At 39.4% G+C, this 26,969-nt stretch overlaps 1 protein-coding gene across 4 annotated transcripts in view; it reads left to right on the top strand.

Moving 5' to 3' along the window:
• PALLD (palladin, cytoskeletal associated protein) overlaps positions 1 to 26,969 on the top strand; it is a 172,422-nt gene that overhangs the window by 81,649 nt on the left and 63,804 nt on the right. The window contains exon 1 of one of the 4 annotated variants that reach the window (XM_072334082.1): positions 26,540 to 26,703. The exons of 2 other annotated variants lie outside the window; for them this stretch is intronic. The gene's annotated coding sequence lies outside the window, so the exon portion shown is untranslated. Of the gene's footprint in view, positions 1 to 26,539; positions 26,704 to 26,969 lie in introns of those variants that run through there. One more of the 4 variants, XM_072334083.1, reaches the window with a different exon arrangement.

Here is a 26,969-nt window from a genome sequence, read left to right as displayed (position 1 = left end):
TCTGTCAGAAACAGAAATTCACAACTGCCCTTTTGGCCCCATGTTAATCATGTTTATTTAGCTCTCAACATAGTCTAAAACGTGCTTCAGTGATATTTGCAGGCTTTGTTATCTAGTAAATGCCTGTCTGAGTGGAACTGCCAAGTCAACCTCAGAAGTCAAATGTGTGCCATGTGCTTCCACTGAAGAACATAAAAACAATGCTGGGTAGCAGTAAACACCACAGAAATGTATGGCATCCAATATTCAGTCAGGAAAAACATTCTATCTGTGTCCATAGGTATTGGCGTGAGACAGTAAGTGTCATTCTCGCTTTACCACAGTCACAGAAGATTTTGGCACTGTGGTCCATCTAAAACACCTGCCTCAAAACAAAACATTCTTAGTGCAGAATGGGGATGAGCAAAACAAACAAACAAACAGACAAAAACACTTGAAAATGTCCAAATTTCAAATGTCCTTCCTGACTGTTGCTGTAGAATAGCATAGATGCTAAAGTCACTAAGTGGGGGACTCACAATTGCAAAGCTGATGTGCGCACTTTTTCCTCTGTAGAATTTACTTTTCTTCTATGAATTCCTCTTCCTGACTGTAGTGAGATGAGACATGAAGGAGAACTTGACTTTTTCTGTTACTAATTCATGAGACTTCACAACTGACTGTAGTTACAGTAATGCGTATAAAAGAAACAAGTAATAGTTCATCAAAAGTAGCCAGAGGATGAGAAAAGGGGTCTAAAAGGGAAAATAAATAAATAAATAAATTAAAAGGAAAGAAGGAAAAAGAATACAAAAAGTGACCTAAAAACCTGAGTGAAAAAGCTTCCCAGGCTTTGATGTAGTGGGCTTCTTATATTAGGTTTGCTCTGCCACTTCTGAGCAGGAGAGAACATGCATGTCAAATCCTTTTCTAAACAAGACTCTCCAATTTCTGCCAGAGAACTAGCCCTACCAAAGCAAGGCAAAGTTAACCCTTCTTTAAGAAAATAGTTTTATGTAGCTTGAAAGAAGCAAAGACATTGTAGCCCACCATAGCATCACTTCTGACTATTCACGTGGATTTAGGTCATGAAATAAATGATATCACAGCTTCCAAAATGAAGGACAGATCAATTCAGAACAAAGTTTTTAGTCACCAGATCAAATCCCAATTTCACAGTCTGTTACTTTCCTGAAAGAAAGATGCTGAAAATGTCAGCAATTATTGATTTTTTTTAAGCTAAAGAAAAGCCCTTAACTCACAGGTAAAATGTGAGATGCGTGAACATTTTTTTCTTAATATATATTCTTCTTCTACTGAAATATTTAATACTGGGATAAATAACGATGTACAGAGTAGAACATAGAGAATATTTCCCTCTGTTCTAAATAACAGTTGGTATTGTGTCTTATCTCCTTACCTTATGGCAAATTTCACTACAAAAGAATGGCTTTGAGAGAAAGAAGTGTGACCCTCCTAAAAAAGGCATGCATATTCAAAACCCTTGCTGAAGCCACATGTAAAATCCCAGTTTTTATGCAAACAGAGAAGGAGCAAGCTCTGGACTCTCAGGGTTGAGAGTTACAATTGAGAGCAGGCAATATTTGGAGACAAACATTTAGAATAAATGCTCAGGATAAATATATTCTGCAGAGCTTTACAGAGAGGTTAATATGTAACAGCAGATGAGCGCTGGCATGATTTTAGTGTCTTTCGAAGACAGCGACTGGGGATTTGGACAAGATAAATTTAACTTCTTAAAGAAAATTTTGTATGTTTGTATTCAACTTGTGTACCACTTGTACATTTCATGTTTACACACCCTTGGAATGTCTCAGGAGAAAAAAACAAAACAAAACAAAAAAACCACTGGGAAACTACATCAACTTTTTGCCAATGAAAAATGCATTAGAGCATTATTTAAAGTTAGAATAACATTTTTAAGAGTCTAGCTTTCAGACAGTAGATTTATCAGCCTTGCATGCTGGCTGCTGATTCTGGTTGTTGACCTTGCTGAAAATAAGTACCAAATTCTTTTAGTTCTCTGTACCGGGCTGCTTCTGCATGTATCCATATGCTTTTAAGCATCGTAACCAATCCTTATTATTGCTTACCACCCACTGTTGTCCATAATTCAGAATCTATTTTTAGATACGATCAAAAGATTTGGCATGAAGTGTCAGGAATAGTCTTTGTTGATAGCCACGGTGTTTCACTTCTTTAGTTTATGGTTAGAAGGCAGACCATTTTTCTTTCCCAAAAGTGGAAAAAACACATAGTAAACTAAAGGGAAAAAATAAAAATAAAAAATAATAATAAAAAAAAAAAAGTTGATGAGAGAGAGAGAAAATGAGAGCAGAGAATTACAGACATAGAATATGGAATCCCCCAGCTCTGCCATAAATGCAAAAACAATTCTGGGAAGAGAAATATATTTTTATAGCTTTTTAATAATCAGTTTCAAATTTCAAAAATATCCAAAACATAAACTTTCAGATCCCCATTTTCATTTGTAGTGATCTGACTCTGATTTTCTTTGGCTTTACAGGAATATCCACTTAATTCCCTGTGTGCATGTAGCTTCTTGGAAACATTTTGGAAAAACAGCAATATTGTAGCCTGTTTTAGCCAGGAATTCAAATAGATTTCATTCCTTGTTTGATATTACTAAATCCTTTTCTTCTTCCGGTTAAAGTGGGATAGGCTTTTATGAGACCCTTTGAAATGAACTATACACATCAACATGAAAGTAAGGAGAAGGGGCTTTGCAGAGAGTAATCATTTCATCTCTTCTGAATTGTTTGCAGACAGCCGTAGTCATGCATCTGCAAGTTCCAGAAAAATACTTCAGTCTTGTGCTGGTTGGGGTAGAATCCAGATACATTCCTCACGAGTCCTCAGATCAATGATATTACATAGATCTTCTAGAATGTGGAAATTCTAAGGTTATTACATCTTTCTTTTAATAACAAAAGTTCTCTAAAATGAGAATTGGCTAGGTCTATAGTTATGATAGTGAATATCCATGTATGTATATGGATTCCTGCAGTAATCCTTTTAAAAGAGTCCCTCAGTTAAAGATATTTTTTTAATGCTCATGAGAGAGCTTCAGTTTTAGCACTTCACAAGTGATATATGGAAGTCATTGCATTTGAAGGCATTTGACATTTTGAATGTGAGTTGAGTTTGGGTTTTGTGGCCATTACTTAAGAAGGGCTCTCACTGTTGTTTTGATTTGTTTATTGATCTTATGTTGTTATTCTTGTTCATTTGTTTTCTCATTTGATAGTTTTGCTGAATACACATCTCTGAAATGGGTTCCAGGTTTATTAATGGAAGAGATCAAGCATACTGCTACTTCAAGAGTATTAGGATGTTGTATATCTTGCATCCATCCCAGATTCAAGATCACTATTGCTTGACTGTGTTTATAGCTACTGATGCTGTTGGTGTTAGCAGGTTACATTATGTCAATATAACAAAGCTGAGATGAGTATTACTGACTCCTTTCTTGTGAAGAGTTGCTCAGAACTGGGTGAAGGTGCTGCAGTGAATTGACTGGGATCATTTCTGGCCCTAAGGCGGACTGAAGTAGCATATGGTGACCTACTTTTGCAAGCTGCTTAAGCAGTTCTCAACCACCTAAATGTTATAACTCTCAGAATTAATTTTTCTACAGATGTTTCAAAAGAGAAAGCATCTTCGTGAAGTTTTCACAGCTCACTTAAAGAGACTGCAAAGTTTAATTATCAAGTGATCCTCAGTATGTCATGACCGTGGGGCTCCACACATTATGCTAGAGATCAACCTCCACACATCCTGTTAAAAGACAGTTTGTAGGAACCTAATTAAGCTTGCTGAACTGGATTCAACTGTTGTGGGGTTTTGGGGGTTTTGTTATTGTTTTTTTGTTTGCTTGTTTCTTCTTTGTTTGTGGGGTTTTTTTTCCAGACATTGTTTGCAGCATAGGTGCAGAACTATGGTAATATATTTATAGTTTCTGTAGCGCACCTACATTTTTTTCTTCTTCTTCTTTTTTTTGTGGTGCATAGCTTCAATGTCACTTTTGTATGAAAATATTCTTAAGCAAAACAAAACTCTACAGCTCTAGTTGCAAACTGAATATAATTTTGTTTGCACGGTAACAAAACCACTTTTATTTTAGCAAACTACCAAGTGCTGTTTCAGGTAAAGTAAAGCTGCCCCTTTAAAACTGGTTTGTTCAGCTCAGGCAAATTCAGACAACCTGCCAAAGCCAGGCAGGCCGCTTGAAATCACAGTAAACATGCTTTGGGAAGGAGAGAAGACAGTAAATGTTTCTTGACCGATGAATGCTTGCAGTTATTATTTTCAGTGGGTGGTTTTAATAACCCAGTGACCCACAAATAACCCATAGAAAGCTTAGGAAAGGATTCAGTTTCAAGGAAGTTTTTACTGTACGCTGTAGAGCTTTGTTCTTTCATGGAATTTTTAATGCTAAGAATTATTTGAGGGTAGGAGATCCTGATCATATCGAGCGATGGCGGTGGTTTGAAACTGGCTGTAGCAATCCAGTTTCTTACATGGCTGGGAACCTGGAGGGTCTCTAGCTTGTATTGCCTTCTTTTGTAGGCTTGTTATGGCTTCTCAGTAATAGCCAATATTAGAGATAAACATTTCTAAGGGGCATTTTCCGCTGTGGCTTGCTTTCAGAATGCCAATACTGAAAGATATGAGAGGATTAGCTCAGGCCCTGGTCTCATGTGTGCATTTTAAACAAGACAGTCAGTGCTTGTCCTGGCCTCACCTCAGCCAGTTTAGCCTCATGGCACTGCTTGCCTTGTAGCAGACAAAAAATGCCATACCACATCAAAATGTCCACAGAAATGCTTGTGCTGGCACCAGGGTGGGGACAGCAAGCAGTAGCTGGAGTGGATGGGATAGAATTTAAAACTCTAAGAACAATTTTAAATGTCTGCATGTGAAGCTGTGGCTTTGGGACTACGCTGTTCCAGTGAAGATGCCTCCTGCTCCATTGATGTGCTAGGAGGAATGATTTTGTTACTTTCCAGGTTTTGTTTACAACAGTGCAGCATAAATGGGTTTTAGTTTAACAGAAAGGACTTGTGGCTGAGGATATTTTTCCAGGAGTTCATTTGCTCCTTCTGCTGCTTTGTTTATTTCTTATCTTGAATTTACAGTCCCTTGGGATCTAGCAAATGAGTACTGTATAAAATGATACTCTAAAGAAACACTTGCAGTTGATTTATACTCTGTTAGTGGATTTCACCCCATCCTTTAGAAAAATAGGAGAATACTTGGAGAGGAGAGCTGCAGAAAGTTTCACAGGGACTGAGAAGTGTGATATCACCATTGCTTTCCTCTGGCTTTGCTGTCCTGTGTTGTGCCGTTTCCTGTCCATCTCCTGCCCTGTCCTCTTGCCTTGCTTCTTGTCTTCAAGCACAGCAGCCTCTCCCCAAATTCTTTCAATTTTTCCACTGTTTAGTCAAAGCCAGACAAACCCTGTGTCAGTGCAGATTAACAGATCTCAGTCTCCTTCAGGGTGATTTTATCTTTCCTTCTTTCGTGCACTGATAGTTGCTGCTGGGAATCTTGCACTGTGTGATGTTAGTACCAGTTATTCATTTCAAAATTTCTCTAATGCTAATCTGAATTTTGCTTCACAAGTCAACTAGTACCTGATTGAGAAGGGTAAAATGTGTGCCCCTGACGTGACAGAAATAATTATCAGATTATCACTTAACAGAAATATTATTTCTGTCACCTGAGAGTCTAATCACATGAGCACATGTATTGGCCCAGCAGAGAGGAAGGAAACCGTAGCATTGGTGTCTAGAGGGGCAAAGAAGTAACAGAAAAGGAACGGGAGGATAAGACATAATTCCTGAAATACTGATGAAAAAGGTTTTGTCTCACTTACTCAAAGTTTCCATTCCCTATCCCCAGCTTCATATTCCTCCCTCTTTAAGCTGTGAAAGATCAGTTATTTGTATGTGTGTTTCAATTTTAGTATATGAACATGATGATCATTCATGCATAATTATGATGATTTCAGAACCATGCAAGCATCTCATGAAATTCATCGCAGTTTTCAATGCAGGCAAATCAATCCAACAAAAAGAATCAGCTTATAAAGCAAAAATAGTATGGTAAATGTTACCTTGTGGGGAAATTGGTAACTTATGTTTTATACCTATACTTTACCCTGATACTTTCGTTCTTTTTTGACAACTTATATTTTCAGGTTAGTGTTTTCTTAAAATTAGAAAAAGTAAACAAAAGTGTTTGGTTTTTTTTTATGGTTAGCTGTCAACATTTCTGCCTGACAAGGGATTTTTTTGTTGTTGTTGTTCTAATATAAGTCTTAACTGTCCTATCTAAGCTGTATGCAATACCTGAGTTTTTGATGCTGATATAATAAATCAGTCTTTATCTGTGTTGGTTTTTTGTTTGTTTGTTTTTTTCTCCTAATCATACCTCTGATTTTGGAAACAAAGTACCAATTTTTTTAGAGTGATGTATGTACAGTTGTTATGTATACATTATGCGCAGTGTTTATACTAGCATTTATTCTAAACATCCACTGTGAGGTATCTGCATTTGGATGCCTGTGGGTGGCTACAGTGCAGTGCAGACCTACATCCAGTAATACTAACTGTATACTGCAGCTGTTTTTTCTCTTTTTAAAGATTTGACCCCATTGCTGTTTGTTTACTCTAAGCAAAAGAAGAAAAAAATAATAATCTGACTAAACATGCTTTCACAATGGCTGTCTTTTACTGAAGTGGCAATGTGAAAATGGATTTCCTTGGGCAGATGTAAAAACCCTGGGCACTTCAGACAGAACAATCGAGCATTTCAGTATGAATCATTCTAACTCGCTGAACCAGACTCCTCTCCCTGTAGGCATGTATCTGTTTGCATATATTTATCAGTCTGCTTGGAAACAGAATGAGGAGTATTCATGCATTGCCTTTTAGAGAAGAATCTGAATGGATTCTTTTTTATTTTTTATCGACTTAGAGAAAAAAAGTATCAAGGGAAAGACTGTAGCCACTTACTGTAAACTAGAAAGCAGCTTTAAATGTTCTCTCCTCACTGATTTTCGCATACCGGGAGTTGTTAGTTCTTTTTCCCTTTAGATAAATCCAAGCTCCTGCTTAGCAGTGAAGAATGCTGTAATTCCCTGCCTCCTAGTTTAATCTCCCTAGGGGAGGTAATTCAGGAAGCCCATATTTTCTTGTAATTTCTTGATTGTCAGGCTTTTTTTCTTTTTTTTTCTTTCTTTTTTCTTTTCTTTTCTTTTTTTTTTTTTTTTTAACTTGTGACCACCCATGAAGCACTTTAAACTTAGTCTGATTGTTGAAGTCTCAGCAATGAGGCCAAATGGTTCCAGAATTAAACAGTTCTCAAAGTGATGAATCACTCACTGCATATAATACTGCACTTAGTAGCCAAGGAGTCACAAAAATCTTAATGGTTTATTTAAGTTGAGGCTTGGTGGCCTCCAAATTGAGTAAGGTCTGTGACAAACTTGAAGGTGGTAGTCTAGGAGGCTAGAGGTGAAGGTAGCAAGCACCACTCAAGCAGTTATGACTACTTGCCAACCACTGAAGTTCTTGTTGTGACAAGTTCCTTATCTAGCAACATATATTTGATGTCTAGCAAATGTTTCCCAGTTACTGTGAAAGTGGTTTCTTGCAAAGAAGCATGGTTTGCTTAAACTGCTTAAAAAATCCAGTATCTGGAGGTTGGCTGCACCTCATCTCCTATGTGGTTTGTAAGAAGGAAAGCTCTTAGGGGGGCTTGTTTAAGATAAGTGGGCTGCAGAACCTGGAAGGTCTTCAAAGTCTAGGAGCCCCATCAAATCACATCACTATTTCAGCCCAGAAGAAGCCCCAGGATGCACCATCCCTTTCTTTCAGAACTTATTTCCACATCAAAGAAACCTGAATTTCCTCATTTTTTCTTATTCTCATTTTTCTTTTCATATCTTTGAAGATCAGTGCTATGAGTTAACCTGCTGATTACTCAGCTAGGTCGCTTAAAGCTCCTACTCTGAGAACCCTACTGAATAGCAAAATACCAATATAGGTAACTTCAGTATAGCTTGTATCCCTTGCATTTCTGAAAGTAATTAGTTTGTAATCCACATTTCCATAATGAGGCAAATAGCATACTGTACATTCTTTCAAGAGTATATTCAGAATCTAGGAGCATATCCTTGGTATTTGCAGTCTCCCTTTCCCTGTAGAAACATCTAATAAGCAGCTAGAATGGCATTTGCACTATTTTGCTGTTTTATCTTCAAGATTTGCTTTCTCATTAATCTGACATAGTCTATGTGTTCCAAACAATTCTGATGTCTTTATTTTGTTGTGAATGTCTGCACAGCTCTTAGCGTAAAGATTTAAGGCAAGGCTACTTCCTATTGATGTTAAAATGCATTGGCAGGAGTTTTAAAGTCTTGGGAAGAACCTGATCAATCTGTATCAGTCTCTTTTCAGATAAAGTGATCATCCACTTTCGCCCATTATCTATCATGATTTAGAAAAGCTGGTAGAACTTTTCAATAAGGAACAGTGCTGAAGTACTAATTGGTAGTATCAGGTAACTAGGGAATAACACACTTCATAAAAGACTTGTATTTTGATCTACTAATGCTTTATAAGCTGTAATCTGCAAATTCACATCAGTTAAAATTGTAGATTTTTATTACAGCTTCTATTTTAACTGTACCATGCCACAATGTTTCCCCTCTCTGTGCTTCAGCTATTCATTTCCAGGGCCCCAGCAGTTTCAAAACAATAAGCTGTGTAGCATTTGATTTATTTTCATCTACTTCCTTTTCAGTTCTTCCCCAGACTTGTTCTCATTTCAGGGATAAAGAAAAGGCTCAGACTGAAAAATATGAATCCACAGGACTTCAAAGATAGGCTTTTGTTTCAAGCCAATCTTTAGTTATATGTAATAATGACTGAAATTTCCTTCAGTTCTTTCTCATTGTTTTAAAAAAAAATCCTAACGTTTGACTCCATGTGGCTCAAGGATGAGGTGGGAGGACAGATCTTCAGCTTTCCTCAGTGAAACAACAACTGAAAGTTAAGAGCTGATGCTCCCAAAGGAAGTATCAAACAAGACAAGTGTTTGACAGCATCCTGCAGAATATTGACTGACATCACTCAATCTGTGTTCTGGACTGAGTATAAAGTAATATTCCTGAAATTTATTTGTGGTCATTATTACTCTCATGAACTGGCTCACCATCATACTTTAGTCTCAGTATATCCCAAAGCATTCTTTGCCAAGTAGTTGGAAGGGCTTGGTAAAGCTCTTGAAAGCCTTTTAAGACAGCTTCCCTTCCCCCTCCTCACTTGCAATGAGGCACAACCTGTCTTATGTAAGCTCAGTCAGACAGGCTGCCTCCTGGTTCTCTTGGTCCAGTGACATGAAGGTGGGATAAGTGTGGTTTAGATTAAAAGCAGTTACAGACAAATGAACTTTGTGTGACTGAGAGAGATTTTTTGAGTTGAGATGAGCATTTTTAAATGCAACTGGATGCACTAATTCATTCGTGTATTCAGTAGGGTAACATTATAGATGTGAGTGACTTGATAGTGTTTTTGGATGAAGCCTTAAGCACCTGTTGTCCCTAGGACTGAAGAATGAAGCTGGTGGTCTGGGTGAGTAGAATGGTCAGCATAGGTTGTTCTCCACCAGTGTAGTTAGCAATGCACTCCCAAAGTGTAGGTGAAGAAAATTTGCTGAGGTTGGTGGGATAGTGCAAATCGCCTCTCCCTGCAGTAAAAGAAATGTAGAAACTAGACAGATTGCCAAGCAGGAATCTGGTTCTCTTCCCTGGACTCCTTGTTGGAGAATTAAAAAGGGAATAGAACCTTTGGATATTCTTGCTATGCACTGTTTGTCCAAAATTTTTATGAAATGAACTGTTTCGTGATTCTTCATCTGTAGTCTCAAGCACTGTGTGCATCCTAGTGCATCCTACAGAATTGCATATCAGTGTGTTAGTTTATTGACTCATGCTGCACCAAGGGCTTTTATCCTAAAACCATAGTCCTGTCTTTCCTGACTCCTATCTTACCACCTCTTTCCTTGTGAGGGCACTAGCAGTCATGTGGCCAGATGATCTGGTCAAAAAGCAAGTCCCAAAAAGAACCACAGGTTAGTTTTTCAGCCAGATCACTGCCTTTCCCATGCTGGCCCAAATTTGGATCAGCTTAAACCTACAGAGAAACTATTTCCTTCCTTGGTATGGAAAATGTGACTATTTTAGAAAAGGTGTGTTTGAAATATAAACCTTTAAGAAATATGACTGAGTGTCCTGTGCAGTGGTACAGAAGGAAGCATTCTTAGAGGAATGGCTTACTAGTGGTGCTTTATGGTAACGTTTATTGTGTTCATTCTGACATGGCTCCCTGCAGAATAAAAATCTGGACACAGATGAATGTCTTGAAAGCTTTCCAGGTATCCTTTAAATCTTGTGCAGTACAAGAAAGTGTACTTGAGAATGTAATGAAAAAATATATTAGGAGAAGAGCAATAGGGACAGAACCAGCCTAGAGTTTCCTGATTTACATTGGACGATTGTTTTTTTGATCATCATTAGTGAGCCCATTTGGACTTCTTTCTAGAGTAACTGATCAGAAACACTGTGCAAAAATTTCAGAGTAGTGCGGTCTGTTTCCTGTAGTATGGCTACATCTAACTTCACTTCTTAAAGCTGTTTGTTTTGTAAAGAACTTTCGCACTTAGAGAATATTTTTCAAAGTTACACCATCGGTACAGAACAACAGACTTATTTCTTTGAATTTCCAGCTGCTCTGTAATAAACTCCATCTGTGTTTTATCTATATTTGTATTGATTTTTCAGCTATTTCAGCTTATGTCTGTCCTCTGCTTTATTGACCCTGAAGTCAACCAAAGTTATGGGCGGACAGCCAATTTCAGATGGCATTTGGTTAGTTTACTCCCTTTTAAAGTAGTTTAGGAAATGTAACTCAAATATTTCTGTTATTTGACAGGCCTGTTTAACTTTTACAATTTCGCCCCCTTTACTCTGAATTTCCTCCTCATTAAAGTCTGTTTAACTTTACCAACTTTAGTTCCTTTATTCTGAATTTCCTTCTTCTTAATGTTTTCCAGTTCTTGAGAAAGAGAACTGTATCCTTCTTTTCAATTGTACTTTCCTTTTAGGAGTTTTGGTTTTGTTCATTCAGCTATGGATTTTTTTCTTCCTGATCTCGGGTTTACATATATTTTTCCTTTTGCTTCTGTGCATTTGTCTTTTATGACAGTTACATAATCCTGGCATATGACCTAAACTCATAATTACTTTAAAGGGAATTTGGCTGTGTAAGGAATGCTAGATCAAGCATTTCAAAAATGGTCCACTGGAGTTGTTCTTTTTTTCCTCTTCTTTTTGCTGCGCTTCTTAAACAGTTTCCATGAGTCTTGGAAACTTGTTTCACTTTTCAGTTAATATGTGTTCCATTAGCATTTTTTGGCCTGAAGCCATTCGAGTCCATCAGGCTTTGTTAAGTGTGGGTTGCTTTTTCAATTTTGGTTGCCTTTTTTTTTTTTTTTTTTTTTTTTTTTTTCCTTCCCCCCAGTTTTCTGTCTGAAATGATTCAGTTTTGATTTACTGTCTATTGTGAATGAGGTTGGGTTTCAGCATTTAAAAAATAGTCCCAGAATCAGAGAATCATAGAATGGCCTGGGTTGAAAAGGACCACAATGATCATCTAGTTTCGACCCCCCTGCTATGTGCAGGGTCGCCAACCACCAGACCAGGCTGCCCAGAGCCACATCCAGCCTGGCCTTGAATGTCTCAAGGGATGGGGCATCCACAGCCTCTCTGGGCAACCTGTTCCAGTGCATCACCACCCTCTGTGTGAAAAACTTCCTCCTGATATCTAACTTAAATCTCCCCCATCTCAGTTTAAAACCATTCCCTCTTGTCCTGTCACTATCCACCCTTGTCAACAGCCCTTTTCTCTTCTGTTTATATGCTCCATTCAAGTGCTGGAAGGCCACCATGAGGTCTCCCTGGAGCCTTCTCTTCTCCAAGCTAAACAAGCCCAGTTCCCTCAACCTTTCTTCATGGGAGGGGTTCTCCAGCCCTCTGATCATGTTTGTGGCCCTACTCTGGACTCATTCCAAGAGCTCCATGTCTGTTTTGTGCTGGGTGCCCCAGGCCTGGATGCAGTGCTCCAAATGAGGCCTCCCAAGAGCTGAGTAGAGGGGGACAATCACCTCCCTGTCCCTGCTGGCCACTCTTCTTTTAATGCAGCCCAGAAAAGTTAAACCTTTATTTGCATGTTGTTTTATTGTAGAATATATGGAATACTGTTCAGGCTGTATTTGATTAGAGGAGGATGAGTACATACTTTTCATTAACAGGCTTAGCAGATTTATTTACTTATTTGTTTATTTATTTATTTATTTATTTATTGGGAGCCACATCTCTGACAATCACCTGACAAGCTTTACTGCCATTCGTACTATTCTATTGTCAGTATCTCCTAGGGAGATCATTTACTGATAAACTGAAAAACAAACAAAAAAACTTTATTACCTTTTGTATATACGTGGGACTGTTTCCTCACTTCACTGCACATGGTATTTTGAATGTACATGTAAGTAAGGGAAGGCATACCATCTTTCTTAGAGGATCAAAACAGGAAATAATAGTGCATATAAATTAGTCAAATGCATACAGCTTTTTGAAGGTGCTAAGAAGTGAGCAAGAGCAATTACCTATCTGATAGTACCCAAAAAAGATTACATGTTTTTCTCTAGTGTGAGCTGGGGGGACAAAACAGCCTTGAAGTATAAGGTAGAATTCAAGGAAAGGAAAATAACTTGTGATAGAAATAAGATATTGACGTCCAGGTGTATCAGAGGAAAACACCAGCAATAAGCTGATGCTGTGTGCAGTAATTAGTGCAGAGGTAGGTAATCATGCTAAAGTCTCCTTCGTGTATGGAAACAGTGTTTTTCAAGTTGCTTAAACACAATTCTTGATTTTGTGCAAAACTCTTTAGCACAGTGATATAAAACACTTTGCTTTGAAGAAACAAATATATATTGTGAAGAACTTCTGAATTAGTCACAGATGACACCTGATGTAATCTGAGCAGCTGGATAAGGATGATAAAGTGTAGTATTGCCCTCTCCAGTCCTAATACCCTTCTGAGTTACAGAGCTGAGGAGCTGCACCCTTAGGATATGCTTTATGGTATCCTGAGAAAAGCCATTGGTACAAAACAGTCGAGCAGCAATGCTAGAGACATCCCATAATAGAAACAACTTGTTCATGTTTATTCATGACTTAGCTAAATTGATTCCAGTTTCCCTATTTTTAAAGATACTGAAAAGCTGCTTAGAACTGGTTCTGTAGAAATTAACTGAAGGAATACAGCCTCATGCGTCATCAAACTTTTAGCTGCATTACATCTGGATTGCTGTTTGGTTATTTTACAGCAGCATGTTCCTCACGAATAACGATTACATGTACTCAGCAAAGACCTAAAATACACTTTTTGCCCTGTTTTTTAAAAAAGAAAAAATAAAGATCTTAGTTATTATCACTTTGTATAACATAGTTTATGATGTTTACCCCATCAAAATACATTTCCTGCATTATTTACGTCTGATACAATTTTTATCTATAGTACTTCCAATTTCATAATTATGATGTATTCACCTTCCCCTTATACATAGATTGGATTCTTAATGTGGCATTGTTGTTGCTTGAAATAATAGAAGCCTGACAACCCTGAGTATTCTCTAGTTGAAATAGGAGCCCTTTTTCCTGTTCTTCACAGCAGCTGTTTCATATGGCTAGGCCAGGATAGCTGAAGTAATTCTGCATTCACCAGTATTCTTCTCTGAGTCTTTCAGCATGCCTATCTATTTAGGGGTATCAGAAACTTGGCAGAACAACCACACATCATCAGGGGACTCGTTCCCTTTGCAGCTAAAACAGTGCAGGGGGGCCTATCAGGAAGGGAAGTATTTGCTTTAAGTGAATATGGCTAAATCCTCTTCCCTATTGTTACTTATGGAAATGCATTCTACAGAGGGTCGTTATTTTACAACCACTGACTGAATGAACAAAAGTATAAGATATTTCTAGTGTAAATTATTTTAAAATACATATTATAGGACTTGCATAAGACCTCTTTCACTGTTTAAAGTAAAAAAATTCTCATTGCAGCTACAGACAACTGTTAGCTGGGGTGCCTTTTTTTTTTTATGTTCCTGTAAGTGTATAGTGAGAGGGACTTACAGTTAAGTAAGCTATGTTGAACTGTGAATGATAGTGGGACAGTTTTGTTTAGAAATTTCTGTGTAAGGGAGACTGATTCCGTTTAGAGACAGTGGTATTTTCTTGGACACACACACACTTGTTGGTAGTAGTCTTGTCAGTATACATATCGTGTGATAAAGTTTTGTTGCCTTTTTTAAGTTCAAATGATAATTTCATTATGTGAAACAACTTATTTTTCCAAAGTCTTCAAATGTAAACTTCTTATAGCAAAATCTTGTGAACATCCTACAGCAAAATCTGAAATGCTCAATAATTTTACCTAACACAATACATTATTAATTCTCAAGAAGAATCAGATACCCCCTCCTCTCCTCTTAATAAGCAGTCCTCCCAAGGAAGCAAAGGTTTTATGGAATGACAGTGTGAAGTTGTAAAGGGAGCACAGTAGTCCTTTCAGAGCAGACTCTCCATAAACTAAACAGACCTAGCAGCAAAAATAAACAGTGTTACATTGCGCAAGATATCTATAGGGAGTTCTCATTGTGCCAAGCACAGAAAAAGATTTACACTGGATTTGTCAAACAAGTAATCCAAAAATATGTTTGGCAAAGAGTATATTGGAAAAATGTCCTATTCCTCCTCACCTCCACTCCCCACTGTCCCTAATGAATTCCTAGTGTTCTTTTTTTTTCCCCTAAGAAAAGATTCCGCAAGTTCTTTAAGTTTAAGGCAACCAAGATAAAATGCTGTAAGTCAGCATAAGTTAATATATTTTAATCAAAAGGGCTGCATTTTAACAAAAGGCATTATATTTCTCCAAATATGAACCATACATGTTAGACAGTACTGTAGAAAAGCCCTGCTGTAAGCATGCTATGTTTCTACATAGTTTAATCAAAATAGTACAGTTTTGAGGGGAAAAAAATGCAACTGTCAGTCATTCTTTACTGGCTTCCCTTTTGCTGAGGGGGAAATAAAAGGCCAAATTTCTTAAAAATCTGTTTTAGTAAAGTTTACTGATTGCAACCTTTTTCAGCCAGGAACATATAGTTGTTATGACATGGAAAAAGCCTCATATGCTATGGGACTGCTTGATCTTTTGTTTGTTTGTATGTTTTGTTTGTTTTGTTTTGAGGTTTTGCTTTCTTTGGTTGTTTTCTGCCCTATTCATCATACTATATGTACTATATATGTACTATATGTACTCTGATCATCTCCCTCCTCTGGACTCATTCCAAGAGCTCCAGTCCCCAGGCCTGGATGCAGTACTCCAGATGGGGCCTCCCAAGAGCGGAGTAGAGGGGGACAATCACCTCCCCGTCCCTGCTGGCCACTCTTCTTTTAATGCAGCCCAGCATATAGTTGGCCTTCCGGGCTGCAAGCACACACTGATGGCTCACGTCCAGCTTCTCATCTACCAGGACCCCCAAGTCTTTCTCCGCAGGGCTGCTCTCAAGGAGTCCCCAGCCTGTCCGGGTCCCTCTGGATGGCTTCCCTCCAATATATGAACTGTACCTCTCACCCTGGTGTTGTCTGCAAAGTTGCTGAGGGTGCACTCAGTTCCATTTTCTATGTCATTGATAAAGATGCTGAAAAGCACTGTTCCCAAGACTGACCCTTGGCAGATACTACTTGTGACCAGCCTCCACCCAGACATAGAACCACTGATCACCTTTTGTCTGCAACCAGCCAACCTGTTTTTCTAACAGCGTGCTCCTGCTGTCTTTAGAAAAATGTGATTTATAGTTGGAAGTAGCATATTGCTACTTATCATGGAGAAAACCACAGTGCGTTTCACACCAATACGTTTGGCAAAGGTGAGGGCTGTGCTGCCTGTCTTTTCTGTGCCCATATAAAGCGTCTGCTGATTAAAGTAGTTTTTATTTTTCAATGAAGTACCATACAGTTGAGAAAAGGGTTCTCTTAAAAAGCATTTTGATGTAGTATACAGTGCTGATAAGGTTCACGAACTGCTCAGTATGGAGAAACACCAGTCAACAGTTTTCTGTATACTTTAGAACAATTGCATTCCTTTTTCAAAGCAAAAACGTAGCCATGACTTACATAAACGTAAATCTTTCCTGAGAAGTCTGGTTCAATTCCCTCATTTCCTGTAGCATGCGAGCTTCAGCTTATTTTAAACTGTTTTCTTTTAAACTCACAAAAAATGTAAATAAGGCATAAAAATTTTGTCTGCAAGTCACACTATGTCATAGTGAACTTCCACTAGGAGTGCATTAACCGTAACAGTAGTTATTGCAGATCATTTATGAAGTCCTTTTTAACATTCTGTAATGTTTATGGAGAAGAAACTTGACTTCTCATGGACAAAAGCATGTATGTAACAAGCGCTGACAAAGCACACCACATGGTAACGCAGCATATATTTCTCTCTCAAACCTGCCTGGAAAGCAGTCGTCTAATTGCAATTAACAATGTCTCCTACCATTCAATGCATTTGCTCCATTGTGATAATAACATATTGCAAAATGTTTTCCAGATCTGAATACAATACAATGGGGCATGTCAGTTATACATACAGAGAGCAGTACTTCCTATTCCCATGAATTTGTGCCCAGCTCTCTAATAAATGAGCATTGTCCTTGGCTGCTGCTGTAAATGCAAGTCAAATGTATGACTTTTTACTACTCGTAACTGCATTATATTTCAGAGTAGCTTTTATCCAGGTTTCCCCTGGGATATATTTTAGTAGTTATGCAATGAATGTTCTGGCAGTACTATTTCAATACTAAAGCACGTGGTTTTCATTCAGATGTATAGTGTTAATGTTGCTCACATGGACTTGTAATCAGAAAATCACGTCTTAAGATTTAATGAGAAATCATTTAGAGCAATAAATTGATCTGTGGTATTGAAATATAATTGACCAATAATAATTTTTGTTGCGGTGAAAGATGCCATCTCTTTTAGAATCCCGCGTAGATATTTAGTTGACAAAACACTCTAATGATATTTGAAATATATATATATATATACACACGTATATGAATACAATAGTTACAGTATCATGAAGAGCTTTTCTGCACAATCATGTGTAAATAATGCTCTGCCATGAGTTTAGGCATTCAGTGCACGGTGCAAACTTCTTTTTGCTATCAAGTGTCTGTTTTGTTTATCAAGATGAAAACGCTGAGATATAAATGTTTTGTCTCCATCTTTCTTGTGATTCCATGTAAACATACTTTGATAAGCTAAACGGTGTAGATTAATCTTAAAATGGGAAAAGCTGTTCTGTGTGTTTATGTTGATACTTATGGATAACTGTGCATGTACCATCGGTATCTTTTTTGAATGTAGTGAGAAAAGTTTGCTGAAAGGATCAATTAGCGAGCAGTCCTTGATTACATTATCTTGCTTTCGATGCAAACATGCATCTTTCTAGAGTATATAAAAATTATCAATACTATGAACTATGTGATGACTGGTATCATTCATGAATATAGTTTGAAATGGCTTCTGAAGAAAATAAGCAGCCGAGGGATAAAAGCTTGACAAAATGCATCTTCTTGCCCAAAGGCAGTAAGTATTTGAAAGAAAGTAACCAAAATTAGAAGTAATCTGTCAAATCTTTAAAAAGCAGGAAATAACAAGCTGAATTCCACAAAGAACTGTGCTGAGTCTAGTACTGCTTATCATATATGCATCTTTTTCCAGATAATTTGTACTTTAAATACTTCCGTTTTTAGGTATTTAGGTACAATAGGTCTATAAAAATGATTTTTATCTGTTACATCAATGTATATTCTCATACTATGGAGGGAGGATTGTTGAAGTTATGTATTGAAATAGATTGTTATCTATGTATGCATCCATACATCCAGAATGCAGCAAGATATTAAATCTGAGATTATATGTTGATTATGCGTTACAATATTACTAAATGATTTTGCATTATGCCCTTATTTTTAATTTTTATTGTAAGGTTGAGCACTAACACAGAAGTTGAGTTTTACTTACATTACTTCACACTGTGGGTTTTTTTACACAGTTTCCACAATTACTTTGATAATATTAAAGAATATTGTAGCTCATGCATTTGATATTCCTCAGCAGCAGTTTGAACCAGTTGTTGCTAAATCTTGTAAATGGTTATGCACCAGCACCTGGTATCTTCATTGTCAGATGATAAAACTATCAAGGCCTATCAGCTTAAATCATTTCTGGTGTGTTTCTATTTCACACTTCCTACAAAGCATTCCACTTTTTAACTTCATAAAACTGCCGCATCATTTAAGTCAGGCTGGCCAAGGCTCGTGCTGGCCAGTGTTGCAGTTGAACTTTCCAAGCCCCTGGGAAAGACACTGTCACATCTAATGTGGATGCACCTGGTGCTTCACTGGATGCAAGGGAATAACTGATGAGAGTGAGTTCATTGAGAGAGAAGGAAGGACTGTGTTGTACGTGTAGAAATTGGCAGCTACCAAAATCAGAAGATGATACGGGGAGCATATACAGTCTACTACATAGGTGTCCAACCTTTTGGCTTGCCTGGGCCACAGTTGGTGAAGAGGAATTGCCTTGGCCTGCATATAAAACACATAATACAGGGTCAGGCTGAGGGATGTTCTATCAGCTGGAATACTGACACTGAGGTAAATTTTATCAATTTGACTACATGGAGTACTTAGAGAAATCTTGTACCTTGCACCCTGTTTGATGAGATAGAGGGAGATCTGGAATCATCACTGAAAGTCAGATGAGTAACTTCCAGGCTGCTGCAAAATCACCCTTCTCATCTGAGAGGCCTAAACTATGTGCCTTCTTTGAAGTTTCCACTTAGCTTTTGTGTGGGCATTGCAAATTCCACATTTGACAGAGATGTAGTCTTATTATTTGCACAAGTGAAATGCATCATGAGCAAAAGAGCAAACATAGAGCAGTACCCCGGGGGTCAGATGATGTGTACTTCCACTCTCAGACCATCCGTTCTGGCATCACTCACTGATGTCAGATGACAGGGACTGGTCAGTAAATTGTTTGCAGAATCAGTGGAGAGTTATTTGTCAGCAGTCTGAACACCTGCTGGGAATGATGGAGTTGATCAGAAATAAACCAGGGCTGCTGCAGCCTGCAGGAATGGAAAGGATGTGCTCCAGGAGTTACTTTGCTTTATTAGTTGACAACCATATGTTCACATGGATTTTGCTTAATTTATTTGTAAAGATTTTATTTATTTATTTTAATGTTAGCATTTTTCTTTGTGATTTAAACTTTAATGTTATAACTAAATCCATCAAGAAACAGTTAACTTGAAACTAAGAGTTTTTTCTAGATATGTTCTAAGTTCTTCCTTTTATTTGTAGCTTATGTATCTTATTTAAGGTTGTTGTTTTAGCTGAATTTGAATGCGTTTATGTATGTAACACAGATATGATGTGGTTGACATATTTATTATCCTGTATTCCTATTAAGCTGTTTCCTTATGTATTTTTAGAGTTTCTCACAAGCAAGCAAACTTGTTCAGGCCTTTACATATAGCAAGAATGCAGTATAGAAATACTGGGGTTGGTGTTCTGTGAGAGAAAATGCAACTAGGTCGATGTGTTGGGAGTTGGAAGAGTGTTAGAAGGTGATTATAATCGTCTGTTTGGACTCTCCCTAATTATTTTTTTCAGGCACTTGTGGCCAGGAGCAGAAACTGTTGCCCAGTACAGTATTGCCTTTTTCCCTGCATGCTATTTGTTTTCCACCTCACTCAAACATCCACAGGGGGCTGTAGTAATGGAAGAACAGTCAGTGTTTTTTAAGGACCTCTTTTCACAATGTAATACTAGGGAATCTTATTGAAAAGCCCACACATGCACTGGGGCTCTCAAACAGAATCAGGAAGCCAGACTTCTAGCTACCACTCCTTTAGTTTGCTCAAAAATACCCTTTCTTGTCATGCTGCCTCAGGAAGGACTCTCACAAGACACGAACTGATTTTGAGTCATTATTTAGGGAAGGGTATTCCTTTTAAGGAGTTGCAGCTCAATGATCTCCTTAGTCAGAAATCCCTTTGAATATTCATTTCGTTTCAGTTGTCACTGTAGAGACAGTCATTAAATATACTCCTGAAATGTTATCATATTTAGATATCTATTTAAAGAAATAGAGGATACCTGGAGGTATTTATTTAAAAATGACTATCACGTCTGTTTCTGTATCTCACATTAACAAGATTATACCTAAAAGATGTGAGCAGGGTGCAGTGACCAGCAAAGCAAAGTTTCCTTGTGTCCTTCCTTACTTGCTGTTGGCCTTCCATACACAGGGACAGTCCGTCCGTGAATTCTTTCTGATGAATTACCTCATGCACTACTAAGTCTCAAGGAACAGTAATAATAGTAGGAAATGTTCTTGTGGTGAATTTGCACCTACTTCCAACAGATAAGCTCTTTTTTTTTTTTAATAATACTGAAAGAAAGAAAAAGAAAGCGGGGAGGGGTCGGGGGTGGGGGGGGTTAGGGAGGAGAGAAGTTAGCACTGTTCAGGAATTCCTTGTTCTGTTCAGTACGCAGCAGTTACTGACTTGCTGGAACCTGCTCTCATGAACAATGAGGAGTACGACGAAAATCTGTACACTGAGTTTTTACACGGGACGTGTGTAAATTCATTTTCCTTTGTCTTGTCGCCAGTAGTTCGCACATGCTGCCTCAGGTCCGGGAGCGCCGAGCAGTCAGTGCCGCTGCTCAGATCCTCGAAGCGATGGGGCCGCAGAACCGAGCGGATACCGAGGCGCCCGCTCCGCGGCCTCGGACGGCCCCGCGAAGCCCCTGCAGGGCCCGGCCCGGCCCGCCAGCGGCTCCTTACATGGGCATGGCCGCGGCTCGCCTGGGGCCCGGGCGGGGAGGCCGTTGGAGCCGGGCCGCGGCCCAGCTGGGGGCGGCGCGGCCCGGGGGGTTCAGGCAGACAAAGAACGGGCCCGGCTACCAAATAAGGAAGTCAAAGCCTGAGGATTTCAGAATAGGAGCAAGGGAAGTGGCTGCGTGCTGCTCTGAAAAGGGACGGGGGAGAGAAAGGCGGGGATTGGAGCTCACGAGCTCGTTGGTATCCTTCTGTAATCTCCTGCCAGCAGATCTGAGCAGTTCAAGCTGTATTTGTCATATTTTCTCATGTTTCTGAAAGCTTTCTATAGATTTTGCTTATAAAGGAGGGGTCCTTGGTAGCCCCATTGTTCAGCAGCTCAAAGATAGGTGAGTCCTTGCTGGAGTAAAAAACAAACAAAATACTTACCAAACACACAAATATTGTAAGTAGCACTGGAAAACTAATGGTGATTTTTGATGTAGTGTTGTCCTAACGAACACCTACATCTAGAAATGGTGTGGATGTATCCCGAGAGACTGATGTGTAACAGAACAGTCATAGAGAGAAAATTGGGGGGGGGGATCTTGACAATTCTTGATAAAAAATTCTCCCATAGCAAAATGACACGGTGAAAAATTACTTTGGGATGCAAAAATGCAAGTAAAGCTAACGTTTTAAACATAGGTATGGAATTCCCTCCCTGTGATCCTAATCCTCAGTGCCTTAGGACTTTATATATATTTTTCCTACTTACGTGGGCCAAACTTCAAAGGTTTTATTCCCTGCAGAAGAGACAGAACACTATTCATCTTTTCACTTCAGACTTGTTCAGAGAAGGAAGACTCAGACATTCAGTACATCAAGGCACAGCTGTGATCTCTGTTCACTGTGAATGCTACAACAGAGAAAACTAAATAGCTGTGGGCTCAGACCTGAGTGATAATGTTTAACATACTGGCCTGCTCTGCTCTGGTTTCAAAATGTTTGCAATATAATCTCTCTTAAATTCGTAGCCTCCATAGCAAACAATTTTAGCACTGTGAGTGTGACGTACTGATGAAAAGAAGTAAGCTATGCCTCACTCTTGGAAGCTGTGACAAGATCAGCTCCTGACTGCTACCGAAAAATGTTTACAGTATTATGGGTGAAGCCTGACTCAGAAGATCCAGCTTCTTCATCTTTCCTGACAGGCGTCCCAATCACAGCAGCTGTAGGTTACTGAAGTTTAACTAATTGAAAAATATAACATGTCAGGAGTATTAAAGCAGTGACTGTAGTGCTGAAGTGAGAGCTGGAAATTGGAATTCTGGGTGACATTTTGGTCTCTTTAACCACCAGTGACCTTATGTAACCCTCCTAATGTTTTTACTGTCTGAAATGTAGGCATATCTGTCCCAAATCCATACTGATGCTTGTGAATATGACATTAAGATCACAGGTAGAAAGTGTTGTGCTAATTTTACTGAGAACTGAAGAAATCAGAGTGAAACCACAGAGGGTACTTCTGAAGCAAGGTTATTTTGCTCTTGATCTCAATGTGGTGACTGAAAAAGAGAATATATGACAGTTCTCTTCATTAATAAAAAGTAGAGAATCTGAAAGGTACAGTAGAAGGAGGGAAGATGAAAGTGTGAAGAAAAGCTGTGAGAGCTGGAAAACAAATACTAAGCACAGCTGCATAGCTTGGGAGTGACTTACAAAGCAGGACTGAAACTTAGTGAATGGTTCTCCTTTGTGGTGCTAGGGAAGCAGGCAGCTTAACATCTTAACTCCTTGTGAGAGTCTGAGCAGCTAATTGTTTTCCAGATTGTATCTTGTTATCTAAAGATAGCTATTTCCAGTATCATCAGCATGCTCTATTAGTTGTATGCAGGCCAGGAAGCTTTTAAGGATTACTCATACTCAAACAGACAGTTGGGGATGGCCAAGTGTCTCGGTACTTTGGAGTCCATTGGGATGCTTGACCTGTGTAGACACACTTGTTGTTCTTGTTCCTTGCTGGTGAGTGACTGCAGAGTAGAGCAAGGGTTTTCTTCATGCTGTCACAGGGGTTACTCAGTGAGTCTAATCAATATCATCTAAGTAATTTCATGCCCTGAAGGCCTTTTCTATTTTAGTCCAAAAGATGAAGTAATCAGTATTAAAGCAAAGATGGCTTAAGCATGAGTCATTTCATCACTGTGTGTGTTAATGTGTGTGTGTATATCTATGTCCTTGAGTAGTAATCATCTCATAAAAATAGTCTCAGAAATTTTAAAGTTTTGTTTTCTCTACATATATTTAGAAGTTTGCAAGAAGGCCCTATTTTCATTTCAGTTTTGTTGAATTGTGTTTTAATAGATCAGAGGCTTTGAAGTGTGATTTGATTTCAAACCACAACTCTTGCTATGGTTTCCTCTGTAAAAATGCAGGACGGGATTGGCAGAATTGAAAGTGATGGAAAATGTTTGCTCAGATAATGTTTCTTGTAACAAACATGTGATATTTTGTTTTCCAGCAGTGCTGAGGAAAACAAAAGCCACAAACAACTTGGTGCTTCTAGTTCAGACATTGTGGATTTTGATGACTGGAAATAATACAAAGTACTACCAGAGTTACCAGCTCGGTGTCTGCCAGTGCCAGCTGTGTTAGCCAGTACAAACTGCTTGTAATATGGGATTAAAGAGACGTATGTCTATATGTCTTTTCACAGAACTGTGTAAAATCACACTTTCATTTTATGAAGATTCACAAAGTTTGAATCTCTCCTGGTAAAAAGCTGCTCAAACTTACTCTGTTCAGTCACCTTCAGGATCACCTGTTTTCACTGTTTTACTAGCAGCATTTTCCATTATTCCCATTAGTTCTTAGAAATTAGTTGTTGCTTCTTTTAATCTTTACTGCATTTTTTTCATAAACATCTTTTTATAAAGATCATCACATTTAAAATGTTTCATTTAAATATTAGCACTTCATTGGAGTTGTATATATTTGTCTTTTATAGGCAAATTAATTTACCACATTTTAATTTGTGAGTTGTCCTCTACAACAAGTATCTGGAGACTTCTTAAAGTAGAAATGAATGTTTGTGGAAGTGGAACGATAGGCAAAGTTGTTTACAAGAAGGAATAACAGATCACATTAACTTTAGCATCTGGTTTTGTTTCCTTTCTCTTTGGATCTCTGTCTCCCATTGTGCCTTGTATTTGGTTCCCAGTAGATTGAGTTCATCTGCACTCTCCATGCTCAGTTAGGCTCTTGGAGTCACGGTGGAGCAAAAGTGTATTGAGCTGTGTGCACAACTTGTCTTTTTGCTTTCATCTTCCATCCCCGTGAAGTGAACATGAGTATATGGGCACAGAACTCTTTTCTGAAATTCCTGCAACATATGTGCAAAATATGTGCAATGTAAGAGCTGTGACAGAAGAAACATCAGAGAACTCAGACGTCTTTTTTTCAATATCAACTCACTCTGTTAAAATCAAATACAGAGGAGAAGGTGCAGGGAAGACACATGAGATGCAATTACTGTTTTTCTGTACTAGGCTTTTCTTACTGTATGTCAGTTCTTTGTTGTGTGTTAGATTATCTGCAGCCATTATTGGCTGAATTTTGTTCTGCTTGTTCAGTGAATGTACCAAAATCATATAGAGGCCTGATTAGTGATGAGTGATACTATTTATATTTTTATGCTACCTTAGTAGTACATCTATGAGCTACTTCTCTCTGCAGCTACCTGAAGGGAGGTTGTGGTGAGGTGGGGACCATGTAACTGACTATAGGACTAGAGGGAATGGCCTCATGTTGTACAGGGGACATTCAGGTTGGATGTTAGGAAAACTTTGTCTGACAGAGTGGTTAGATGCTGTAACAGGCTGCCCAGGATGGTGATGGAGTCAGTCCCCGGAGGTGTTAAAGAGATGCTTAGATGTTGCACTGAGGGACATGGTTTAGTGTGAAGTATTGGTGATAGGTGGGTAGTTGGACTGGATGATCTTGGAGGTCTTTTCCAACCTTGGCCATTCTGTGGTTCTACCATGCTTCTTCCCCTAGCACTGTATCATCACTGGAAGCAGAGTATCAGTGCAGCACTCATTGCCAGGATCTGGCCTGTCATTCCGTTCTAGCCATGGGGAGATGCTTTGTTTCTCCCTCTCTTTTTTCTAGTTGGCAGTGTATTTCTGATCTCCCTGGTGCATGCTGGAGTGGTCAAGTATGTTGAAAGTGAGTTCTGAGCACTAAAGAGGGAAGGGTAAAGAGAAAGGATAAATGAGCTTAGGGAACAAGGGAAGCTTCAGTGCCACTTTCAGCACTGTTGGAGAACAGTAGCCATAATTATGCTCTTGTATAAATCCAGCAGATTCCATGCATCCAGGGCTGGGCTGTAATACACAGTTTGGAAAGCAGAGCGCAATGAAGTAAGAAAAGTACCCTAAAATCTTTTAACTGTTGTCCAAGATATTTAATACATTTCTGTTCATATGCTTTTGGGCTGTCCATATAAAGGAAAATCCAAGCAATACCACTGATCACTGCTGTGGATTAAGCATGGATTTAAGGACAGGAATTTTCTGAATGTATCTTCTGAATATGCCTGTCTTGTTTCAAGTACGTGTTTATGTAAATCTCACTGATGATTTGTTGTATTATTTGCCATGGAGTCTGTGAGAAAGCACTGCAGCCCAAGTGGATTCAAAAAGGAAGGGTGTGAAACAGCAATAGAAACCTATTCTTTGGTCTTGTGGGGGAAAAGGTACCAAAGGCTCTAAATGGTGCCTGTAGGGGAGTGGGCAGTCGTAATTATCATCAGAAAAGTGAGTGTTTGGCACTTTGGGTGGGTTTGTGTCATTAGACTGCAAAATGGTTTTGTAGCATGTGGAACATGTTCTCTGAGCTCTCGTGCTGTTCTCTGAATGTTTAAGAAGACACAGGAGATTGTAAAATAGGCGTCTAAAGGATTCAATAACTGCTGTGGATTTTCAGAAGCTTTTAAAGTTTTAAATGCAGTTTCACCTGAAAACCGAGGGATCTGATAGTAACGAGTGGTGGTACAAGCGATATTTTAGAAGCACATAAAGTATTTAAAATCTTAGAAGACTGATTTGAGATGTTGCCTCCAAGGTCCTACATTACAACATGTCAGCATGTTACACGTTGTGCCACATAGACAGAAGCGATAGGGCAGTCTGGGAATTTCTCCTCAACAGCGAAGCTGCCCTCAGCTCTGGGGCAAACCTTTTTTGCTGCCGTGTGGGACGTCCCACAGCGCCTGAGGCCTGAGCCTTTTTCCTTTGGCAAAACGCGTGTCAAAAAGTTCCGGCCGTGGCAGCTTCGAGGAGCCTCGTTAAGGCTCAGCAATTCGCCACGGAGGGAAAGACGCCGCCGCCGGTGATTCGCTGTGGGAAACCCGCCGTTCCCAGCAGCTTGGCAACGCCTCTCGCTCTCATCGGGCCGCTCGGGGCGGCGCGCGACTCTTATCGTGAAGCAGCCGGGGCGGGAAGCTCGGCACTGGCTCGGCGGCCGCGGCGCGCTGCCCGCCCGCCCACCCTATATAGCGCCGTTACCTGCGGCGCGCCCGCGCTGCGCCCCGGCCCTCGGAGCCGCGCCGGGCGATGAGCGAGCAGCCGGCCGGACTCGCGCAGGTGAGGCGGGGCGGCCCTCAGCGGCCGAAGGCGCGGGGCGGGCGGCGGAGCGTGTCTGGTCGGTGAGCGCGGTGCCGGTGTGCGCGGTGCCGAACGCGTCGTCGCGAGCCGCTCTTTGCCTGGTCCCTTTCAACAATAGGAAGCCGCGGTGCCGGCGCTTCGCCTGCCGTTCTCGGCAGCCTGCTGAGGGTTTCCCATACGGAAGGGATGCTGCGTGTAGCTGGTTGTGTAGGTTAAGACTTAGTGAAGTTTAGTCTGTTCTGTTA

Source organism: Excalfactoria chinensis, chromosome 4 (genome assembly GCF_039878825.1).
Source record: "Excalfactoria chinensis isolate bCotChi1 chromosome 4, bCotChi1.hap2, whole genome shotgun sequence".
In the NCBI taxonomy this organism is placed as follows: domain Eukaryota; kingdom Metazoa; phylum Chordata; class Aves; order Galliformes; family Phasianidae; genus Excalfactoria; species Excalfactoria chinensis.
Note: the sequence above shows the minus strand (reverse complement) of the source record. Positions and strands in the feature narration are given on the sequence as shown.